The following is a 24,892-nucleotide window of genomic DNA, read 5'->3' on the forward strand; positions in this document are numbered from 1 at the left end:
AATGCTCTCCCATTGTCTATCCCTCATGCTCCGAGCCTGTGTAAACCTTCTAACATACTTTCAAAACAGACCTTTTCAGACAAGTCTAAAATTTGCTGTAGGTTGCAATGGAGGCTCACTGCTTCATCCGCTAACCCCTGTGTCTCCTTCCCTATTGTTTCCACCCCACTATCCTCTAAATTGCAAGTTTGCAAGAAATGGGATCTCCTCCTACTATTTCTTATTTTGCTGTGTATTTATCATATGAACATATACCAATTTTAGTGATATCTCAAACCACACACCCACTATGAATGTATTTGTACTTGTATTGCTGGATGTCATACAAAGAGAAAAGTCTGAATATAAAACTTGGATTCATGGTAATCCATGGTGGCCCCAAAGTGTACTACTTTGAAATCTATTGAAAATCTGTACACAGTATGTGGAGTGATTCAACCAGGTAGATCCTCATCGGATATTGATCTGAGAGTAGTCTATCTGCTGGCCACATTTCACCAGTATAGGGCCAACTTTACTCTGGAAATCCCTGCCACAATTTATTCTGCATTGATGTATTTGCACAACGTAACACAATAATCTGTGGTCTATACATAAAGCAATAAACCCCTTTAAAGGGCAACTGAAGCAAAAGGGATATGGAGGCTGCCATATTTATTTCCTTTTAAGCAACACCAGTTATCCTACTGTCGTGTAGATCCTTTGCCCCTAATACATTTAGCCATAGACCCTGAACAATCATGCAGCAGATCAGATGTTTCTGACATTATTGTCAGATCTGACAAGATTAACTGCATGCTTGTTTCTGGTGCTATTCAGACACTTACTTCAGTCAAATAGATCAGCAGGACTGCCAGGGAACTGGTATTGTTTAACAAAAAATGTAGCAGCCTCTGAATCCATCTCACCTCGTGTTCCCTTTAATATATTCACACAATGTAACACAATAATCTGTAGTCTGTAAGCAAGTGATAAACCCCTTTAATGCATTTTTATTTTACAAGTACACAACATGCAGAATCTGTCTCCATGCTTTGCCTGTATAGCTCAGTGTGAGCGTTGGCTTATAACATCTTTCAATAACAGCTTCATCTAAGACCAGAACTTGGTGTACCAAGAGGTACAGGAGGAACAGTTTCAGATATAATGCACACGCACAATTTCTAGTTCACATTGCCTCTCTTAACAGGTTCAGGCCATTCTACAAAAAATCCTTAATAATTATTTACTTGTGAGCCAGAGTACAATGAAAACACAGGAACCCCTTGATGCCGACATCGTTCCAAGTTATGAGAGTTCTTGTGGAACATCTCAAGTAGAGCCTAGTGATGGCAACGTTCCAGAGGCACATGATGTCACATCTGTGATTTGCTAAATACAAGGAATTCTTACTTCTCTGAAAGGAGGCTACTAATGTTAGACAATTTTGGCTTAGGCTTAGATCTGTTGCAGTTGCAGTCACGAAAAATGAATTGATATCTCAGACTGTTGCCGCTGATTGCCTATCCCTTTCTCATACTTCACCCACATACACAAGCACACACAAATACAGACAACTGAACATAGTGAAGACTAACAACATGAGAGTTTGTTTAGAGGAGATTGAGTAGTCGAGGGGACAGAACATTTTGCCACAGATTACAGATTGGTGGAGAAATATCTGAAACATAGAAGTCTGAAATCAGAACTGTCATGTGACAATTTGTAAGTGGCTCTCAGGGTGAGGAGATGAAAATGTAGATGAAGACATAGAATGGAATAACGTATGCCCTTCAATCTGGTGGTCACTTCCACAAGACGATTAAAAAGTCAATCCCATAATCCTTCTCTCCCTCCACTGGCTAATCCTAAAATGGAGAATCCTCTTCAAAATTGGCATGCTAACATTCAAATCTCTAGTAAATGACTGAGGCCCTGGATACCTGAAGGATTTGTTGCACCTGTGTCACACCCCCACAACCTCAGATTAACAGGATCTCATTACTTGACCACTTTCAGAGTCAAACTCAAAACCTTTTTAGCCAGAGCCTTCTGTCATGCTGCCCCTGCACTTTGTAACACTTTGTAACACTTTGCCGCTCCCAATCAAGACAGGCCCAACCGACGAATAAATCAAAACTGAAAAGGCACCTGTTTAGTTTGGCATTTATGATCACATAACTTTCTCATCTGTAACACATCACAAACTGCAACTATGTACTGATCTGAGATAAGCATATGTGCTTTGGGTCCTATGGGGCAAAAGCTTTGTTTTTGTTGTTGTTGTTGCTGTGTTCTATGGAATACAAGAACATTCTAAGCCTAAGTTACAGAGAACAATTTGTAGCAGCTACAAATTGTCAATTACAGTTGTATCTAATGATATGTAATGCAGTGGCTAAGAACTATGTCAAGCTAGCAGTAACTTGCAGTTCTATAAAGTTGAACTGTAGCCAGCTAAAGGTTACTGTTACCAATTGCACTCTGTGATATAGCCACATTGAGACCTGTTGCTGTGATCAATGCCTCTGCGCTGCAAGGAGAAGTTTCAAAGTGTATATGTTCAGGATCTCACTTAATTAGTTTGACTGACAGCCTGCAATAGCTCAGGGGATATGATGTCATATCCAAGATGGAGACATCAGTAACCCTGAAAAAAAGCAGATACAGTGCTCAACAACAGATGAGCTTGAGGATTTGTAAGGGAGTTCCTTGAAATTGTAGTCACATGGCATTAGCAAGAGGTGCTATGGATTTTAAAACTTCTACTGAAGCTAGATTTGCTTGCAGTTCTGAACTTTCAGTTTTGAGTTTGGTTTATTCCATTTTTGCTGTGCTCAAACCAATGACCACAGTTTTGTGTAGCCGCAGTGATCTGATTGGTTTATGAACTGAAGGAAGAGGCAGAACAGAGCTCCTAATCATAAGAGAAGGTTCCTGCTAGGCAAAAGCTCACTGAGCATATGGATAAAGATTTGGGGTATAACTAAGGTACTGGCAGACTTTGCGGTAGCTGCACTTAAAGTGTATATATAGTTAGGGGTACACCAGAAAATGGCGCCTGCGAATAATGGCGCACAGTGATGCCGCTAATCTGTCTTCTGCTTATTGTTAATTAACATTAACACTAAATCGTTAATTACCGTTTTAAAAGCGTCTTCTCAAAAACCAAGGACACAATTTTTTCACAATTTTTTTTTTTTTATAAAAATAAGATTAGGATGCAGAATAATGATTAAAAAAAAAATTAAAATATATATATATATATACAGTGGAGGAAATAATTGTTTGACCCCTCACTGATTTTGTAAGTTTGTCCAATGACAGAGAAATGAAAAGTCTCAGAACAGTATCATTTCAATGGTAGGTTTATTTTAACAGTGGCAGATAGCACATCAAAAGGAAAATCGAAAAAATAACCTTAAATAAAAGATAGCAACTGATTTGCATTTCATTGAGTGAAATAAGTTTTTGAACCCTCTAACAATAAAAGACTTAATACTTAGTGGAAAAGCCCTTGTTTGCAAGCACAGAGGTCAAACGTTTCTTGTAATTGATGACCAAGTTTGCACACATTTTAGGAGGAATGTTGGTCCACTTCTCTTTGCAGATCATCTCTAAATCCCTAATGTTTTGAGGCTGTCTCTGTGCAACTCTGAGCTTGAGTTCCCTCTATAGGTTTTCTATTGGATTAAGGTCCGGAGACTGACTAGGCCACTCCATGACCTTAATGTGCTTCTTCTTGAGCCACTCCTTTGTTGCCTTTGCTGTATGTTTTGGGTCATTGTCGTGCTGGAACACCCATCCACAACCCATTTTCAGTTTCCTGGCAGAGGGAAGGAGGTTGTCGTTCAGGATTTCACGATACATGGCTCCGTCCATTTTCCTGTTAATGCGATTAAGTTGTCCTGTGCCCTTAGCAGAAAAACACCCCCAAAACAAAATGTTTCCACCCCCATGCTTGACGGTGGGGACGGTGTTTTGGGGATCATAGGCAGCATTTTTCTTCCTCCAAACACAGCGAGTTGAGTTGATGCCAAAGAGCTCTATTTTGGTCTCATCCGACCACAGCACCTTCTCCCAGTCACTCACAGAATCATTCAGGTGTTCATTGGCAAACTTCAGACGGGTCTGCACATGTGCCTTCTTGAGCAGGGGGACCTTGCGAGCCCTGCAGGATTTTAATCCATTGCGGTGTAATGTGTCCCCAATGGTTTTCTTGGTGACTGTGGTCCCTGCTAATTTGAGGTCATTCACTAATCACTAACTCCTCCCGTGTAGTTCTAGGATGCTTTTTCATCTTTCTCAGAACCATTGACACCCCACGAGGTGAGATCTTGCGTGGAGCCCCAGAGCGAGGTGGATTGATGGTCATTTTGTGCTCCTTCCATTTTCGAACAATCGCACCAACAGTTGTCACCTTCTCTCCCAGCTTCTTGCTAATGGTTTTGTAGCCCATTCCAGCCTTGTGCAGGTCTACAATTTTGTCTCTGACATCCTTGGACAGCTCTTTGGTCTTTCCCATGTTGGAGAGTTTGGAGTCTGCTTGATTGATTGATTCTGTGGACAGGTGTCTTTTATACAGGTGACTAGTTTAGACAGGTGTCCTTAATGAGGGTGACTAATTGAGTAGAAGTGTCTAACCACTCTGTGGGAGCCAGAACTCTTAATGGTTGGTAGGAGTTCAAAAACTTATTTCACTCAATGAAATGCAAATCAGTTGCTATCTTTTATTTAAGGTTATTTTTTTGATTCTCCTTTTGATGTGCTATCTGCCACTGTTAAAATAAACCTACCATTGAAATTATACTGTTCTGAGACTTTTCATTTCTTTGTCATTGGACAAACTTACAAAATCAGTGAGGGGTCAAATAATTATTTCCTCCACTGTATATATATATATATATATATATATATATATATATATATATATATATATATATATAATTTTTTATTACATATTACATTAGAATTGAATTAATGTAAAGTACTTGCACTAAAGTTAGTTTAAGTTATGTCACAATGTATTTCGTTATTTAATGATAAAAAAAAAAATTTTGCTCAGAGATACACAATCACGAGGGGTAAATTTTAATTTCATTATAAAAATTGATATTTACATATAAACACATTACAGTATATTAATGTTTAGCTATATTTAAAATGTAATGCAGTGCACAGTCCGATCCTGCACAGTCCAAGTAGATTAAAGTTAGTTAACGGTTACAGTACTGCACATTACTTGAACAAAGTTGGTAACGTTAATAACGTTAATATGTGTTTTTTAAATCCTCAATCTGGGACATCTGTAGAATTTTTAACAGCGTTACATTAAATCCATTCACCGTTTTGCCAGAGGCGTATCTAGAGGGGTACAGGCATGGCTTGTGCCATGGGCGCCACAGCACCATGGGCGCCATAACTGCCCCCTCCTCCCTCATGCTCCACTACCATACTGAGGGATGCCTCTTGAGCATTTGTACCTGCTCTTATACTGGAGGACGTCTCTAACTACTTATACAGGGGGATACTAATACTGAGGGACATCTCTCATTTCCTTTTACTGGGGGACAACTCTCACCACTTATGCTAAAGGAGGCTACTTATACTGGGGAGACATCTCTAACTACATATACTGGGAGAGCAGCCTAAACTGGGGGCTACCTATACTAGGTGAACTACCTCTGGTTACTTTTGTATAGGGGGCGCTAACTCTAGAAACCTATACTGGTGGGGCTACTTATACTGGGGGGATTTGTATCACTGCAAGAAAAGGGGCCGTTATAATGGTTTGATCAAGGGGATGGGCGCAATTTCAGTGTTTGCCATATGCACTATATGACCCATATACGCCCCTGCGTTTTGCAGTTAAATAACATCTGCTGTTCGACTTATGTACAGCGCTATTGATAAATAACAGCACTGTGCTTAATAACGTCTGCTGTTTGGCATATGTATGGCACTATTGATAAATAACGACACTGTGCGCCGTCTTTCTTCATTTTTCTCCTTGCGCCATTATTATGCAATACTATTGTTAAATAGTGTTAAAGTAAGTGTCCAAGCAAATTTAAAAAAAAAAAAGATCCACTTACCTGGGACTTCCTCCAGCCCGTGGCAGCCGTCCTGTGCCCTTGCCGCAGCTCCAGAGGCTCCCGGTTTTCTCCACTGCAGAACCCGACCTCGCTAGCCTCTGGAGCTGCGGCGAGGGCACAGGACGGCTGCCCCGGGTTGGAGGAAGCCCCAGGTAAGTGGATCTTTTTTTTTTAATGTCCTTGGATGTTTCCTTTAAGCGTATGTTTTCAATGCAGCGCCATTTTAAAGCATAGGCGCTGTGCGCCATTATTCTCTGATCCGACATTTAGACAGTACCTCCATAATATTAAGGCAGAATGATACGATTACATTTTACATGTAACAATGTTCCACAGCATCTATGTATGTCCCAAATTTGAGATTAACATAATCTTACTGTTCCACATGTGACCACTTTTGGAGCCGCCAACTGGTCTTGTTGCACTGGTACAGAGTGTCACAATGACTGCTATCAGGACCCTCCAGGGACACACTGGGACACTGATAAACTCCAGTAATAGTCCTAATTGTATAGTACAGGGGCTAACTTTATATTTGTATGCAGAGTCCAGCATTACCTACTAAGGTACTTGCTAAGTTCACAGTAGGGGGCAGAGAGAAGGCAGTTTACTGACTATTCCTGACTGTGAGCTTCTTCATAGGTCAATGTGAGCTACTTCATAGGTCAATGGTGTTTAGCAAGAAGCTAGTGTGGACATCTCAGCACCATATAATTTTAACATTATTTAGGCAGGTAGTAGATTGCTATCACTCATAACATTTAGGAGTTCAGCTGACCACCTGAACAAGCTCTTAACTGAGGTGTTTCATCTCTGCAGTCATTGAAAATCGTATCAAGGACAGAAAGAATATTCAGAAAGAACAAGCAAGATTTTCAAAACATCACAGTTGTGTGGATATAATAAGTGTACTTTTACTAACTTTAAAAAAGCATTGACTCCATAAATACATTAGCGTATGTAAGATATCTAAGGCATGTCACAGCCAACTAAAAACCATAAATATACTGCTAGAAATGTATGACATATTTGAATGACAAATCTTACATGAGGGCAAGCTTAGTAATCCATTTATTGTAAACTATTTTATCCATTTATTGTAAACTGAAGGGTTCAACAGAGCAACGTTCTCTCTCTCGCCAATGTTATTTTTACAGGTCTAAGGGCAGCCACGAACTTCAAACCCACTCCACAACCTGTGACCCCCAGCCTCCAGCTAGCCGAGGAGCTCAACGAGTTCTACTGCAGGTTTGAGCACCAGTCCAAACAGCTCGAGGCATCCACGACCGAGGCTCCCCCCCCCCCCACACACACACACAGGGGGAGCTCATTCCCTCAGCACCAGTTGCAGTCCAGGAAGCAGAAGTTCTCCGGCACCTCCGTAAGCTGAACCCCAGGAAGCCCTCTGGCCTGGATGGCGTGTCTTCGATATGCCTAAGAACCTGCGCAGTCCAATTTGCATATAGGGCTAACAGGTCTGTTGAGGATGCCATCAACGTCAGCCTGGCATACATCACAGAGCACCTGGACAGACCCGACTCCTACGCTAGGATCCTGTTCCTGGACTTTAGCTCAGCATTCAATACGATCTGCCTAGTGCCCAGACATTCTGCTTGACAACCTAGCACAGCTTGGGGTTGACTACACTCTTTGTGCATGGGTCAAGGACTTCCTGTCAGAGAGAATGCAACTGGTCAAGCTCGGCAACTGCTCCTCCATCATGAGAATCACCAATACTGGTGCTCCGCAAGGATGTGTACTGTCCCCACTCCTGTTCTCCTTGTACACCAACAACTGTACCTCTACTGCTGGCTCTGTGAAGGTCATCAAATTTGCAGATGACACTACCATCATCAGCCTGATCAGCAAAAATGGAGAGCACGAGTACTGCAGCGAGGTTGAGCAAATCTGCAATTGGTGCAAGGATAACAACCTAGCACTCAACGCAGCAAAGACTGTTGAACTGACTAACTAGTTGATTTTAGGAGGCATCCACCTTCCCTCCAATCAGTCCTCATAGGTGATACCAAAGTCTCTAGGGTACCATCTGTGCGCTTCCTTGGCACAACCCTCACCAACGACCTGAAATGGGGGCAGAACACTACCAAAATTCAGAAGAAATCACAGTAGAGGTTGTTCTTCCTTCATCAACTGAAACCATTGAGTCCATCCTTTGTTCGTCAGTCATTGTCTGGTATGCTAGTGCGATGGCCAGTGACAGGTATAAGAGAGTCATAATCGGATCTCTGCTGCCACCTCTTGATCTCCTCCATGCTGGTAAAATGAAGACGAGGGCCACCAGGATCTCTCTCGACCCCTCCCACCCTGGCAGTCGCTACTTTGACCTTCTCCCGTCGGGTCGCCGCTATAGAACTATCCCATCCAAAACCACCAGGCGCAGGAACTCCTTCTTCCCCCAAGCAGTCCAGATGCTAAACTAGGGAAGTACTCACTTGAGGTCAAGAAACCTCTCGGCCGCTCACTGATGCTCACACCACACGGGACAATAAGGCGACGCAGCCAGCTTTTTGATGCTTTTGATACTTTTTGAACTAAAGAACTCTACGCGAGCCTCACAGGCTTGCTCATACTGTTGAGCCGCTGGTAATTTTTAATGTCTATGTACTTTTGCACACCTGTCTATATACTTTTGCACACCTGTTAATGTCTGCCTTGTCTGCCGGCGTATCTGCCGACGTATCTGTTTGCCTGTCTTTGTACTTGCCTACTTGCCATGTGATGACATTTGCTTGCTGGTACAAAGCTTTAGCGTAAAACTGCTAAAACAAGAGGAAGATGCATCTGTCATGAGTTTAGCTTACTATTTGCCGCTCTGTATGTGTATTTGGATTGTTTTCCAATGTTCTGTTTCAAACACAATAGGGAAAAAAATGAACTAATCCTAAAAACGCACACATACAATCCATATATGGCTTTACATACAGAATACATATCTCTTCATTATTTTACATTCCATCAGGCAATTGTGACAGAAACATTCGAACTTCCATTTGGGACAGTTACATTCCTTTTTTTCCCTCTGCCTGAGGCTGCATATGCCAGGACATGGCCTTTGAGAAAACAATTTAGGGACTGTTAGGCAGAGAAATCAAACAGACCTTCAGTAGTCTGGGATTCCCATCAGCTCTCAATAGTAGAGCAAAATGTATTCATGTTGTGGCAGCATCAGGTTTTATTTAACATCTTTGTGTAGGGAATGACCCAGAAAGGACTCCCTGGATCATTTAAGCATTAATGGCCTACAGCTGTTTGCACAAGTGCTGTAATAGCGTTATCTGACAGTAACTCTGCACAGCGGCATCCTTATCTCAATATAGATTTACAGGCTCATCTTTTCAGGAGCACGAAAACATTACGTGCTAAAACATTACGTGCTAAAAGCGTATCATCGGTTCCAGTAGAAGTTTGTCATAACATATAGAAATGCTACAAACCATTTGGTACATTATTATTATTATTATTATTATTATTATTATTATTATTATTATTAAAACTGACTTTTCTACTTCATTTTACAGTCAGTCATGATTTTCTGAAATGTTTACAAAAGCGCTATTAAAACTTGAGAAATCATTTTTGAACTAAAAAAAACGTGCTTTGCAATCTAAAAAAAAGCTTATTTTTGTATAACTGTAAAAACAGCAGCATTGTGAGCCAGAGAAGAGAAGAGAAAAGGAGAAGATGGCTGCGTTTTTCCACAGACACTTCTGGAGTCATAAGGCCCATACACACAGCGTACAAATGTCTGTACAGACACGTGTTGAGTGACGGTTTGTGCGACTGTTTGTTCGTGTGGACACGTCAAGCAAGAAAGACTGTCAGCAGACTGTCTGCAGACACAGCCATGTTTGAGCGATTCAACTGGTGAACCTCTTGTGACTTTTGTCTCACGAACCGTCGCTTAGTCTGTTGGTGTCCTGTCGTGTGTACGAAAGTCTTCTACAGACAGCAGAGTGGCAACCATAGTACTACTACTATATATACTGTCTGTGGCAGACAGCTTCAGTTGTGTCTTCACTCTTTCTGTTGTCACATGTGTACAACCGCCGCGAACTCGAATTGTTGCTGCCATAAATATGCTGTTGTTTCTTGTCCGTTTGTCACTGCCTCGTAACTACAGACAAATGTATGCCGTGTGTATGGGCCTTCAGTAGAGTTTTGGCTGACAGCAGCTGACTATCGGCAACAGAAAATTGCACAGGGTGTGGAAAAAAAATCCCAACATAGGCAGTATTTTTTTCCCTGCAGCAGGAAATTGCACCTAACCCCCTACTTCCCTGCAAATCTCCATAGCATGTTAATTTTTATAAAGGTGACCCTGGCATACTGTGAGGGGTTCAGGCAATTTTTCTGGAGACCCTACAAATATAAAAATGGAAGTAACCCAGGCAGGAGGATTCAAATGCATAAATAATGCTAGGTACAGTGGAATAAAATATTAGACGTACACTATATTCTTCAGGTAGAAGAATGAAAATGTGACAAAAGCTGATACTTGTTGCATGAGTGTATGAGTGCTAGCTTTCTATTAGTCATCCTTCCCCAATATACAGTACTGCTAAGATTGTCCACTAAGAAAGTCAATGCTAGCAGACTTTCTAAGTCATCCATCATGTGTGGGCTCCCTACCACTAGCAACTCAGTTTTGTTGGAGATTAACCTCAAACAGCTGGTGCTGATTCAGTTCTGGAGGTTCTCTAGTCAGGCATTGGTAGATGATGATGAGTCCCATACATCTGGCTTGATCAGAAAAAATCAATTTAAGTATCCTCTCTGTAGCAACAATAACCTAGACAATGGTTCTGGAATATACAGTATTCCCACTCATAGCATGTAGACAGTAAAGAGTATAGATTACAAAACTAAACCTTGAGGGACTCCATCACCAGTCTGAAATAGTGGGAACATAGACATACCTGCTGTGGCCTGCCAGACAGAAAGAATTATATCTGCTAAGTGTAATGCTGTTTAGACCACATCAGTCCCGCAACTGCTGAATTAATATTTCATAGTCCAAATTGTTGAAAGCTACAAACAAGTCCAGCAGAATTAGCATTGAGCACTCTGTCTAATCTCCTGCTAATAACGACATCACACCACGGAGAGGGAATTTAATGACTTCTGGGCAATGGGGGTACCTTGGGCGTGAGACTCCAGAATATTATATAGACCTGACCTGGACAAAATTGTTTTTTTCTGTTTCAATAAAATGGGGTTTTCATAATCATTTTATTACATTTATATAAAAATAACAGTAGTAAAATGCACCTAGGTTTAGAGGGCAAAACGCAGGGGAAAAATATATACCAAGCCTGGTGTGTCTATGGTCCACCGTCCAGGAGCATCTTATAGATTATTGTCCTCCTCCTTTCCCCCTTCATGGCCTCCTCCTGCCCATTTGTGTCCTCCTGTCCCCCTTGTGTTCTCCTCCTGTCCCCCTTGGATTCTCCCCCTGTCCCCCTCAGCGTCTACCTTCTGTCTCCCTTGTTCTCTCCTCCTGTGCCCCTCAGTGTCTGCCTCCTGTCCCCATGTGTCTGCCTCCTGTCCCCATGTGTCTGCCTCCTGTCCCCCTCTGTGTCCCCTACATCTGTAGGACTTCATGTGGATAATTTTCTCTCAACAGCTAATTTTGAATTCTTAAAGGAAACCAGAGACCAAAAATAATAAAAGATTTATACATACAATTGGGCGTCCTCCAAACCCATGCGCACGGATCGATCCCACGCCGCCGCTGCAGGTATGAGGTACTGTTACTTCGACCAGTCTGCGCAAGAGGAAATTAGCTCTCTATGTATCTTTCAAGTGGCCGGTGGATAGTTATGTAGAGAGCACACTTCCATTTGCACAGACTGGCCGTGACTGGCCGAAGTAACGGTACCCGATACCGGAGCTGCCGGCAGCAGAGGACGGCAGCATGGGAGCATTCCGTGCGCATGGTGCTGGAGAAAGCCCAAGGTATGTATAAATCTTTTATTATTTTTGGTCTCTAGTACACTTTAAGTTGCATAGAAAACTTGAAAGATAAGTGATATTATAGGAACTTTTCATTTGAAAGAATGTGAGGCAATGTGGTCAGTGAGCTCTGGGCAAAATAAGAGAACACAAGGGAGTTCACTTAATAACCAGCGGAACACACTGAGAGATGAAAGGGGAAGTGGTACAAGAAAGAAATCTTAATCAATAGTTAGTTCCCTTCTGAAATTGTTACAAGTGTTCCATTCCTAAATTCTAAGGAGTATCATGAAATGGCAGAAGTAATTAATGTAAAGGCTGTGCAATTCCCAACATTATTCAGCAACCTACTAACCCCTTTCACTCCATTGTCAGATGTCGTGTGACATCAGGAGTGTTCTCCAGAGCTCCTGATCTTGGACAATGTCCAACAAGGAGCATGTGAACTGCTGCTGCACAGTTGGGCTTTTGTTGGCCTTGCCCGCCATTGGATCTAGTCCGACACAGTGTTTGGCCCCTCTGACCAAAGTGTTGGACTAATGATTGATGTATTATGTCGTTGTGGAGCTAGAGTGCATGTGCCTGTGCCACCCCCACCCCCCATCACACCCCTGATTGACAGATGTAGGTGGAGACCCCCTCCCCCCAGCTCCTCCTGGTACAGCCCGCAGTGATAATCTGCCTCCTCCTGCACAGCCCACAGTGATAAAATGCCCCTCCCACCCCCTGCACAGCGGATGAATAAAGAGAAACCGGGGAGACAAGGATGATCAATTAAACAGATTGGAAAGACATAAAAGCAAGTTATACAGCAAGGTATTTTGAAAAGCAGGGGCATTTTTTGCCAAAGACATTTCAGGCCTTCGCCTGGAGTGTCATTGGCTCCCAAGGGCACCATTTAGTCTCAAGTAACAATGCGAGAACTGTAAAATCCTAATACTTAAAGGTCCCCATTTGGATTGGCTCCCTTTCCTTTAGCCGCTCTGGCCCCTGTTTGTGGCTCTGGCAGGAGGCAGTTGAACAGAAGCTCTATCCACTCCACACTGTTACAGCAAGTTACAGCAACTATAGCAAATAAATGAACAGCGCTACTTAAAAACAGATGAGTGCTTACCTGCAAAAAAGTGCACACCCCACTCATGGGATTCAAATACACAATGAGCATACACATGACCTGTCTACCACTTGGAGGATGTTAGTTTCCGCTAACAATTTGCAATTTGTTAGGTACTCGTCCCTCCCACTGTCGAAGAAGTCTTTCCTCCATGGGAGGGGACCTAACACTAACTAAATTCTACCTATGCATATGCATAGCCTGGGCGCGCTACCAGTAAAATTGAGAATTGCGCAAAAAAAGTGGGATCAGCGCATCACCAGGCCGCCTCTGAATGGCCTCAGCTCAGAGATGCGCTGAGCCCCCCCAGAAACTGCAAACGCACCTTGAACCCAAACAGAGGCTCTGCATATACACCAAAGGAAAACTATTAAGTGGTAGCAGCTGACCAGAAATAAATCAATCAAACATAGCAAATAAATGAACAGCGCTACTTAAAAACAGATGAGTGCTTACCTGCAAAAAAGTGCACACCCCACTCATGGGATTCAAATACACAATGAGCATACACATGACCTGTCTACCACTTGGAGGATGTTAGTTTCCGCTAACAATTTGCAATTTGTTAGGTACTCGTCCCTCCCACTGTCGAAGAAGTCTTTCCTCCATGGGAGGGGACCTAACACTAACTAAATTCTACCTATGCATATGCATAGCCTGGGCGCGCTACCAGTAAAATTGAGAATTGCGCAAAAAAAGTGGGATCAGCGCATCACCAGGCCGCCTCTGAATGGCCTCAGCTCAGAGATGCGCTGAGCCCCCCCAGAAACTGCAAACGCACCTTGAACCCAAACAGAGGCTCTGCATATACACCAAAGGAAAACTATTCAGTGGGAGCAGCTGACCAGAAATAAATCAATCAAACATAGCAAATAAATGAACAGCGCTACTTAAAAACAGATGAGTGCTTACCTGCAAAAAAGTGCACACCCCACTCATGGGATTCAAATACACAATGAGCATACACATGACCTGTCTACCACTTGGAGGATGTTAGTTTCCGCTAACAATTTGCAATTTGTTAGGTACTCGTCCCTCCCACTGTCGAAGAAGTCTTTCCTCCATGGGAGGGGACCTAACACTAACTAAATTCTACCTATGCATATGCATAGCCTGGGCGCGCTACCAGTAAAATTGAGAATTGCGCAAATTGTTAGCGGAAACTAGTGTTGGGCGAACATCTAGATGTTCGGGTTCGGGCCGAACAGGCCGAACATGGCCGCGATGTTCGGGTGTTCGACCCGAACTCCGAACATAATGGAAGTCAATGGGGACCCGAACTTTTGTGCTTTGTAAAGCCTCCTTACATGCTACATACCCCAAATTTACAAGGTATGTGCACCTTGGGAGTGGGTACAAGAGGAAAAAAAATTTAGCAAAAAGAGCTTATCGTTTTTGAGAAAATCGATTTTAAAGTTTCAAAGGGAAAACTGTCTTTTAAATGCGGGAAATGTCTGTTTTCTTTGCACAGGTAACATGCTTTTTGTCGGCATGCAGTCATAAATGTAATACATATAAGAGGTTCCAGGAAAAGGGACCGGTAACGCTAACCCAGCAGCAGCACACGTGATGGAACAAGAGGAGGGTGGCGCAGGAGGAGAAGGCCACGCTTTGAGACACAACAACCCAGGCCTTGCATGAGGACAAGAAGCGTGCGGATAGCAATTTGCATTTTGTCGCCATGCAGTCATAAATGTAATACAGATGAGAGGTTCAATAAACAGGGACCGGAAACGCTAACCCATCACAGATGTTCATTGTTCATGTTACTTGGTTGGGGTCCGGGAGTGTTGCGTAGTCGTTTCCAATCCAGGATTGATTCATTTTAATTTGAGTCAGACGGTCTGCATTTTCTGTGGAGAGGCGGATACGCCGCCGATCTGTGACGATGCCTCCGGCAGCACTGAAACAGCGTTCCGACATAACGCTGGCTGCCGGGCAAGCCAGCACCTCTATTGCGTACATTGCCAGTTTGTGCCAGGTGTCTAGCTTCGATACCCAATAGTTGAAGGGTGCAGATGGATTGTTCAACACAGCTACGCCATCTGACATGTAGTCCTTGACCATCTTCTCCAGGCGATCGGTGTTGGAGGTGGATCTGCACGCTTGCTGTTCTGTGTGCTGCTGCATGGGTGTCAGAAAATTTTCCCACTCCAAGGACACTGCCGATACCATTCCCTTTTGGGCACTAGCTGCGGCTTGTGTTGTTTGCTGCCCTCCTGGTCGTCCTGGGTTTGCGGAAGTCAGTCTGTCGGCGTACAACTGGCTAGAGGAGGAGGAGGATGTCAATCTCCTCTCTAAAGTCTCCACAAGGGCCTGCTGGTATTCTTCCATTTTGACCTGTCTGGCTCTTTCTTCAAGCAGTTTTGGAACATTGTGTTTGTACCGTGGATCCAGAAGGGTATAAACCCAGTAATTGGTGTTGTCCAGAATGCGCACAATGCGTGGGTCGCGTTCAATGCAGTCCTAGGCCGAAGAGGTCATAGCCTAGGGTCACAAAACCTGTTTATTGGGCAATTTCAATGGTGGCGAGTCTGACGTACATAAATCGCAGCAATGGCCGTTAGCAACGTCTAAATCTCACGAAATGTCTCATGCAGGTAGAAGACATATTGTTAGACTTGGGCTCCAAAGATGGGTTCCCTACATCTCTGCAAACCAGAGTTACAGGGCTCCAAATTTGGTAAAATCCCCCATAGGCTTTCATTGGGCCTCCTATTTACAGTTCCAAAATCTCACATCTTTTCAAAGGGCAATTACTCAGCAGTGGCAAATTTTCTAGCATTGTAGGGACCCTTAGGGGGAACATGACTGGTGAGTTTCGGGCCCCTAGGCCAAAGAGGTCATAGCCTAGGGTCACAAAAACCTGTTTATTGGGGCTATTTCAATGGTAGTGATGGTGACGTACATAAATCGCAGCAATGGCCGTTAGCAAAGTCTGAATCTCACGAAATGTCTCATGCCGGTAGAAGACATATTGTTAGACTTGGATTCCAAAGATGGGGTCCCTACATCTCTGCAAACCAGAGTTACAGGGGTCCAAAATTGGTAAAATCCCCCATAGGATTTCATTGGCTCCCTATTTCACTTTCCAAAATCTCACATCTTTTCAAAGGGCAATGGCGCAGCAGTACCAAATTTTCTAGCATTGTAGGGACCCTTAGGGGGAACATGACTGGTGAGTTTCGGGCCCCTAGGCCGAAGAGGTCATAGCCTAGGGTCACAAAAACCTGTTTATTGGGGCTATTTCAATGGTAGTGATGGTGACGTACATAAATCGCAGCAATGGCCGTTAGCAAAGTCTGAATCTCACGAAATGTCTCATGCAGGTAGAAGACATATTGTTAGACTTGGATTCCAAAGATGGGGTCCCTACATCTCTGCAAACCGGAGTTACAGGGGTCCAAAATTGGTAAAATCCCCCATAGGATTTCATTGGCTCCCTATTTCACTTTCCAAAATCTCACATCTTTTCAAAGGGCAATGGCTCAGCAGTACCAAATTTTCTAGCATTGTAGGGACCCTTAGGGGGAACATGACTGGTGAGTTTCGGGCCCCTAGGCCGAAGAGGTCATAGCCTAGGGTCACAAAAACCTGTTTATTGGGGCTATTTCAATGGTAGTGATGGTGGCGTACATAAATCTCAGCCATGGCCGTTAGCAACGTCTGAATCTCACGAAATGTCTCATGCAGGTAGAAGACATATTGTTAGACTTAGATTCCAAAGATGGGGTCCCTACATCTCTGCAAACCAGAGTTACAGGGGTCCAAAATTGGTAAAATCCCCCATAGGCTTTCATTGGGCCTCCTATTTACCGTTCCAAAATCTCACACCATTTCAAAGGGCAATGGCTCAGCAGTGGCAAAACTCACCAGTCATGATCCCCCTAAGGGTCCCTACAATGCTAGAAAATTTGGTACTGCTGAGCCATTGCCCTTTGAAAAGATGTGAGATTTTGGAAAGTGAAATAGGGAGCCAATGAAATCCTATGGGGGATTTTACCAATTTTGGACCCCTGTAACTCTGGTTTGCAGAGATGTAGGGACCCCATCTTTGGAATCCAAGTCTAACAATATGTCTTCTACCTGCATGAGACATTTCGTGAGATTCAGACTTTGCTAACGGCCATTGCTGCGATTTATGTACGTCACCATCACTACCATTGAAATAGCCCCAATAAACAGGTTTTTGTGACCCTAGGCTATGACCTCTTCGGCCTAGGGGCCCGAAACTCACCAGTCATGTTCCCCCTAAGGGTCCCTACAATGCTAGAAAATTTGGTACTGCTGCGCCATTGCCCTTTGAAAAGATGTGAGATTTTGGAAAGTGAAATAGGGAGCCAATGAAATCCTATGGGGGATTTTACCAATTTTGGACCCCTGTAACTCTGGTTTGCAGAGATGTAGGGACCCCATCTTTGGAATCCAAGTCTAACAATATGTCTTCTACCTGCATGAGACATTTCGTGAGATTCAGACTTTGCTAACGGCCATTGCTGCGATTTATGTACGTCACCATCACTACCATTGAAATAGCCCCAATAAACAGGTTTTTGTGACCCTAGGCTATGACCTCTTCGGCCTAGGGGCCCGAAACTCACCAGTCATGTTCCCCCTAAGGGTCCCTACAATGCTAGAAAATTTGGTACTGCTGAGCCATTGCCCTTTGAAAAGATGTGAGATTTTGGAAAGTGAAATAGGGAGCCAATGAAATCCTATGGGGGATTTTACCAATTTTGGACCCCTGTAACTCTGGTTTGCAGAGATGTAGGGACCCCATCTTTGGAATCCAAGTCTAACAGTATGTCTTCTACCTGCATGAGACATTTCGTGAGATTCAGACTTTGCTAACAGTGGTGCTCAGCAGAGCTCGAATATTCGAGTAGCTCGAATATTCGAGCTCTTTTTCAGCTATTCGAGCTCGGTATTCGAGCTCCGAATAGCTGGAGCTATTCGAATGGGCTATCCGAGTACACTCGAATAGCCCATTCACTATTCGAGCTATTCGAGCCACCCGGCGCTATTCGAGCTCGGTACCGAGCTCGAATAGCGTCATAGCCCAGATTGATGTCCTTAGAGCCAATCAGAGGGCTCCCAGGCCCTCTGACGGCAGCCAATCACAGAGGGGGACCCTGGCCAGCCCCTACCCTATAAATAGCGGCCGCCATGTTAGGTTTTTCCATGCTTGCCTGAGACTTGTACAGAGAGAGAGTTGCTCCTTTGTGCTTTGGCTTAGCAAGTGCTCTATTGTGGTCATTTACCTAGCGTTTTTGCTCACCTACACCTGCCATATACACCTATATTGTTGTTAGTTAGATAGACATTGTATTTTAGTTAGTAGCTTGTGTGTTACATTAGAGAACTGCAGGCAGCTGCTGCAAGCTTACAGGTTTAGGCCTCAGGGGGGCCTTGCCTCTGTGGGCAGCTGTCCTCTGTTTATTTCTCTCATATTCTATACCAGTATTTCTGCTGTCCTTTACTAATAGTATTGTAGTTATACTGTACTAGGAGTAGGACACTCACTGACTGTCACTGTTTATAGGCTACTAGCTAGCTCCTGCGTGTGTGCACTCACTCACTGTCTGTGTGTACACACACTCTATTTCCTTCTCATTACTGTTTGATTATTGTTAGTTGTACTTACTTACTACTTACTCTTACTGTACCCGTAGGGACACTCACTGTCACTGTTCATATAGGCTACTACTAGCTCCTGCGTGTGCGCACTCACTGTCTGAGTGTACACACACAACACACACTCTATTTCCTTCTGATCGCTGATTGATTATTGTAATTAGTTAGTTCTACTTACTGGTGTTACTACTTACTCTTACTGTACTAGGAGTCTAGGACACTCAGTCACTGTGTTCATAGGCTACTAGCTCCTGCCTGCGTGCACTCACTGTCTGAGTGTTCACACACCCACACTCCATTTCCTTCTGATCGCTGATTGATTATTGTAATTAGTTAGTTCTTCTTACTGTTACTACTTACTCTTACTGTACTAGGAGTCTAGGACACTCAGTCACTGTGTTCATAGGCTACTAGCTCCTGCGTGCGTGCACTCACTGTCTGAGTGTACACACACCCACACTCCATTTCCTTCTGATCGCTGATTGATTATTGTAATTAGTTAGTTCTTCTTACTGTTACTACTTACTCTTACTGTACTAGGAGTCTAGGACACTCAGTCACTGTGTTCATAGGCTACTAGCTCCTGCGTGCGTGCACTCACTGTCTGAGTGTACACACACCCACACTCCATTTCCTTCTGATCGCTGATTGATTATTGTAATTATTTAGTTCTACTTACTGTTATTACTTACTCTTACTGTACTAGGAGTCTAGGACACTCAGTCACTGTGTTCATAGGCTACTAGCTCCTGCCTGCGTGCACTCACTGTCTGAGTGTACACACACCCACACTCCATTTCCTTCTGATCGCTAATTGATTATTGTAATTAGTTAGTTCTTCTTACTGTTATTACTTACTCTTACTGTACTAGGAGTCTAGGACACTCAGTCACTGTGTTCATAGGCTACTAGCTCCTGCGTGCGTGCACTCAGTGTCTGAGTGTACACACACCCACACTCCATTTCCTTCTGATCGCTGATTGATTATTGTAATTAGTTAGTTCTTCTTACTGCTACTACTTACTCTTACTGTACTAGGAGTCTAGGACACTCAGTCACTGTGTTCATAGGCTACTAGCTCCTGCCTGCGTGCACTCACTGTCTGAGTGTACACACACTAAATTTACTTGTGATTACTACTGATTATTGTAACTGCTAGTTGTACTTCCTGACTGTTACTACTTACTTACTGTACTAGGGGACACTCACTCAGTCACCTCACCAACCAACCCACTCCATTAAAGTACCCCACTTTTCACCCGCCCTTTTAAAAAACTTTTGTCTATACGCCCAAAACATTGAAGATGTCTGGAAGTGGCAGCCAGCGCGGTTTGGGCAAGGGGAAGGGCAGCAAGGGAATCAGGAGGAGAGGGAGCAGCATTGTGGCAAGCCGCGGCCGCGGGCGCGCCACCATGCACAGTTCCGCAGCAGCAGCAGCAGCGTCAGTGGCTAACATTCCTCCCATAGCCACTGGCCGTGGACGCCTTGGGCGCCGCCCAGCAGGAGCATCTGCAACTCACGCTGCAGAGACACAGCAGCAGCAGCGTGTAGCACCTGCTCCCATTTTCCTCCAGCCGGGTCGGAAACGTCCCATTGAGGAAAAGGATGCAGACACTGTGGTGCAACTCATGACGGAGGATGAGCAGCCCGCCATCAGCTCTGCATCCGAGGCCTCCACCCTCACCACCACCACCACCACCCCTGTTCGCAGCAGCCGCCCAGCAGGGTCTGGGGAGGAGGCCAGTTCACCGTCAGTCTCCGACCTGTCATTCAGCACTCTTTTGACCCCAGGCATGATGCGTCAATTGTCTGCTGTTGTTGGCGATTTGGAGGAGGAGATGCTGATGGGCACTTTGGGGGATGAGGGATTGGACAGCAAGACTGTGGCGACAGTCAAGCAGCCCATCCATGCATCAGGAGAGGAGTTTGGGGGGTCATCATCCCAGCAGGACATGTTTGAGGAGGGGGAGGATGATGTTGATGACCCGGTGACAGACAGAGACTGGGTGCCACCACCTCCAGGGGATGTCGTCCTCAGCAGCTCGGAGGAGGAGGAGGATGCGCTTGTGGGCCTTGCAAGGAGGCGCATCATTGCAAGCATTGGCAGCGACCCACAGCCTGCTGGTGTCTCAGGCTCAGCAGCAGCAGCAGCAGCATCAGCCAGTACCACCACCAGCCGCACCCAAGCCCCCCCCCCCAACCACCACAGGGAGACAGGCAGCAGCGCTTCCATGCCGTAGGGGGATGTTTCTGTCACCAATCTGGCGCTTTTTCACCATGCCCACTGTGTACAGCAAGTACGCCACTTGCAACCACTGTCAGCGGAAGTTGAGCAGAGGTGCAGACCCCTTAAAGTTCAGCACCAGCTCGCTGATCAACCACCTTGCGGCTAAACATTTCCACCAGCATGAGGAGTTCCAGAGGCTGAAGGCATCTGGTGCTGGCAGTGGCACCACACCCATCACTGCACAGCCTTCAGCAGCAGCAACAGCAGCCACCCGCCCTCCTGCTCCTCCAGCAGCACCAGCAGGAGTGCGGAAACGCACTGCTCCTCCCCCCTCTGCAACTCCTGCCGCCGACACTGAGGCCTGTTCTGGCAGCCAGTCCTCAGTGGCCTCCTCCGCTGTGTCTGGTGATTCCCGTGTCAGCAAAAGGCCACGCCAGAGCCTTTTGAGCGAGTCCTTCCAGGGGGTGGTTAGGGCTCTGCCTCCCAGCAGCCGTCGCGTGCGGCAGCTGAACGGCTTGCTGGCACGGGCCATGTGCTCCCAACTCCTGCCGTACACGCTCGTGCAGGAGGGGAGCGACATGCGGGCGCTGCTTGCTTGTGCAGCCCCAGACTGGCAGCTCCCCAGCAGACACTTTTTCTCCCGCAAGGCCATTCCAGCACTGCACCGCTTTGTGATGGCCAATGTGGAGCGAGGGCTGGAGCACGCGGTTGGTGAAAGGGTCCACGTCACCATGGACTCCTGGAGCAGCCGCTTCGGGACAGGCCGCTACCTGTCCTTCACTGTCCACTGGGTCAGCTTGGTGGAAGGGGGTGAGGATGGGAGAGCAGCAGCGGGCACAGCAGCAGCAGCAGCAGCAACACAGTGGGTGGTGCCACCCCGCAGGGTCAGGGGAACTGCAGCGGGTTCCTCCGATCCTCTGCCATCCTCCGCCACACCTGGCCAAACCCCCCGCCTCAGCAGCAGCGTGAAGGCCCGCCACTGCCAAGCGCTGCTGCACTTGGTCAGCCTTGGCAAGACCAAGCTGACGGCAGCCCACGTGTTGGCCAAACTCCAGGAGCAGGAGAGGATTTGGCTGACCCTCAGAGGCCTCAGAGTCGGAGAGGTGGTGTCCGACAATGGGGCCAATCTGGTTGCTGCCATAGACAGGGGAAACCTGACCCACATCCCCTGTCTTGCCCACGTGCTGAACCTGGTGGTGCAGAAGTTCCTGCGCACCTACCAGGGGATGGGCGAACTGCTGGAAACGGCAAGGAATGTTGTGCGTCACTTCCGGCGCTCGGCTGCAGCCTGTGCGAGCCTGGAAGACGTGCAAAAGGAGCTGGATCTGCCACGCCATCGGCTGATCATTGACGTTCCGACTCGCTGGAACTCCACCCTGGCGATGTTGGAGCGTCTGGTTGAACAGAGGCACGCTGTCAACCAGTACCTTGCCCTGGCCACTGTTTCCGCAGCTCGGAGAAGGGACAAGACCAGCAACATCCCGTCCATCGTCCCCGATGATGACTGGAGGCACATGCAGCAGGTGTGCTTTGTGCTGGCTCCCTTCCTGCAGGCCACAAACATGGTGAGCAGGGACCATGCTATGGTCTGCGAGTGGGTGCCCCTGGTTTCTCTGCTGAACAGGGCCCTCGATGGTTTGCTGGAACAGGGAGCGGCAGCCTTGGACCAGCAGGAGCGGCAACCAGCTGCGCAGTCCACCTCTGAGGGGGAGGAGGAGGAGGACTTGGTGGAGGTCCCTGACCTGGCTGCTGATGAGGGGGATCAGCACAGCGCAGCTGAGTTGGTGCGGGGGTGGAGAGAGGATGAGGCGGCAGAGGAGGAGGATGAGGACAGCACTGACGTCGATGTGCCAGCAGACGTGGCCCGCCTCTTCCCAATGGCAGCGCACATGCTGGCGTGCCTGCGCAGGGACCCCAGGGTGATCCAGATGAAGCAGAGGGAGGACATCTGGATCAGCATGATGTTGGACCCACGCCTCAAGGGGAAGTTGAGCCAGTTCCTGCCGCCTGCAGGAGGAGACCCAGCGCAACAAATAAGGAGCTTGCAGCAGGCCCTTGTTGAGCGCTTGGAGGAAGCCTTCCCCCAGCCTTCCACCCCCACTGTCCAGCAGCCAGCACAGAGGCAGCAGCAGGTGCCTGCATCCAGCAGCAGCAAGCGCCCCACAGACCTGCTGTCTCTCAGCCACGAGCTCTACAGGACTGTAGAGGCTCCGGCAGCAGTGACTAGAGAGGAGATGCATGCAGCAGCATCCTCCTCCGGTCACAGCCAGCGCCTGACCCGCATGGTGGCTGACTACATGGGGTCGTACAGCGGGCTTGACAGCGATGCCCCTGTTGATCCCATGGAGTATTGGGTCAAGCGCATGGAGATCTGGAGCGAGCTAGCGCAGTACGCCCTGGAAGTGCTGTCCTGCCCCCCTTCCAGCGTGCTGTCCGAGCGCTGCTTCAGTGCAGCTGGTGGCGTGGTCACCGAGAAACGCTCACGTCTGTCTCACAAGTCTGTGGACAGACTGACGTTTCTCAAGATGAACCAGGCGTGGGTGGAAGGCGAGTTCCTGGCCCCTGTTGTCGGCGAGAGGGGGACATGAACTGGCTGCCGGAACCATCGTTAATGTGCCTTACCACCCTTTACCACCTCCTGGCTCCTGCTCACTAAGCCAGCCTGGTTCACTTTGACTATTACGTCGCCTGCAGCCACACATTTTACACCTACAGTGGGCTGCTGTGTACTGCCCTTCTGCTGTCTGTCTGTGTTTCCCACTGCCAGGGTACACAGAATGACCTTCTTCTGCTGCCACTCTGCCACCAGCTATTACGTCAAACAATAGCTATATTGGTTGCAAAACCAAAACCAAACAAACCATTAAAAAAAAAAAAGGTTTAATTTTTCTGAGGTGCCCGGGTTGAAAACTGTGTTGTCCCAGTTGTGTATTGGACACAATGTGGGCTGCACGACCGCTGTCTGGGACCTCCTGTTGTGTTTATTTACGGCCCTGGTATCACCGCTAGGTACCAGGGCTATTATGTCACGCTGCCTACCTGCTGCCACACTCACACTACTCCTCCATTCCTCCTGCTGCTGCTGTCTGTCTGTGTTTCCCACTGCCAGGGTACACAGAATTACCTTCTGCTGCCACACTGCCACCAGCTATTACGTCAAACAATAGCTGCTCACATAATTACTCTCCTCCATTCCTCCTCCTGCTGCTGCTGCTGTCTGTCTGTGTTTCCCACCGCCAGGGTACACAGATTTACCTTCTGCTGCCACTCTGCCACCAGCTATTACGTCAAAAAATAGCTATATATCTGTGTAATTGGTTGTAAAACCAAAACTACAAAACCATTACCAAAAAAGGTTTAATTTTTCTGAGGTGCCCGGGTTGAAAACTGTGTTGTCCCAGTTGTGTATTGGACACAATGTGGGCTGCACGACCGCTGTCTGGGACCTCCTGTTGTGTTTATTTACGGCCCTGGTATCACCGCTAGGTACCAGGGCTATTATGTCACGCTGCCTACCTGCTGCCACACTCACACTACTCCTCCATTCCTCCTGCTGCTGCTGTCTGTCTGTGTTTCCCACTGCCAGGGTACACAGAATTACCTTCTGCTGCCACACTGCCACCAGCTATTACGTCAAACAATAGCTGCTCACATAATTACTCTCCTCCATTCCTCCTCCTGCTGCTGCTGCTGTCTGTCTGTGTTTCCCACCGCCAGGGTACACAGATTTACCTTCTGCTGCCACTCTGCCACCAGCTATTACGTCAAAAAATAGCTATATATCTGTGTAATTGGTTGTAAAACCAAAACTACAAAACCATTACCAAAAAAGGTTTAATTTTTCTGAGGTGCCCGGGTTGAAAACTGTGT

The sequence above is a fragment of the Hyperolius riggenbachi genome, chromosome 7, assembly GCF_040937935.1.
Source record: "Hyperolius riggenbachi isolate aHypRig1 chromosome 7, aHypRig1.pri, whole genome shotgun sequence".
In the NCBI taxonomy this organism is placed as follows: domain Eukaryota; kingdom Metazoa; phylum Chordata; class Amphibia; order Anura; family Hyperoliidae; genus Hyperolius; species Hyperolius riggenbachi.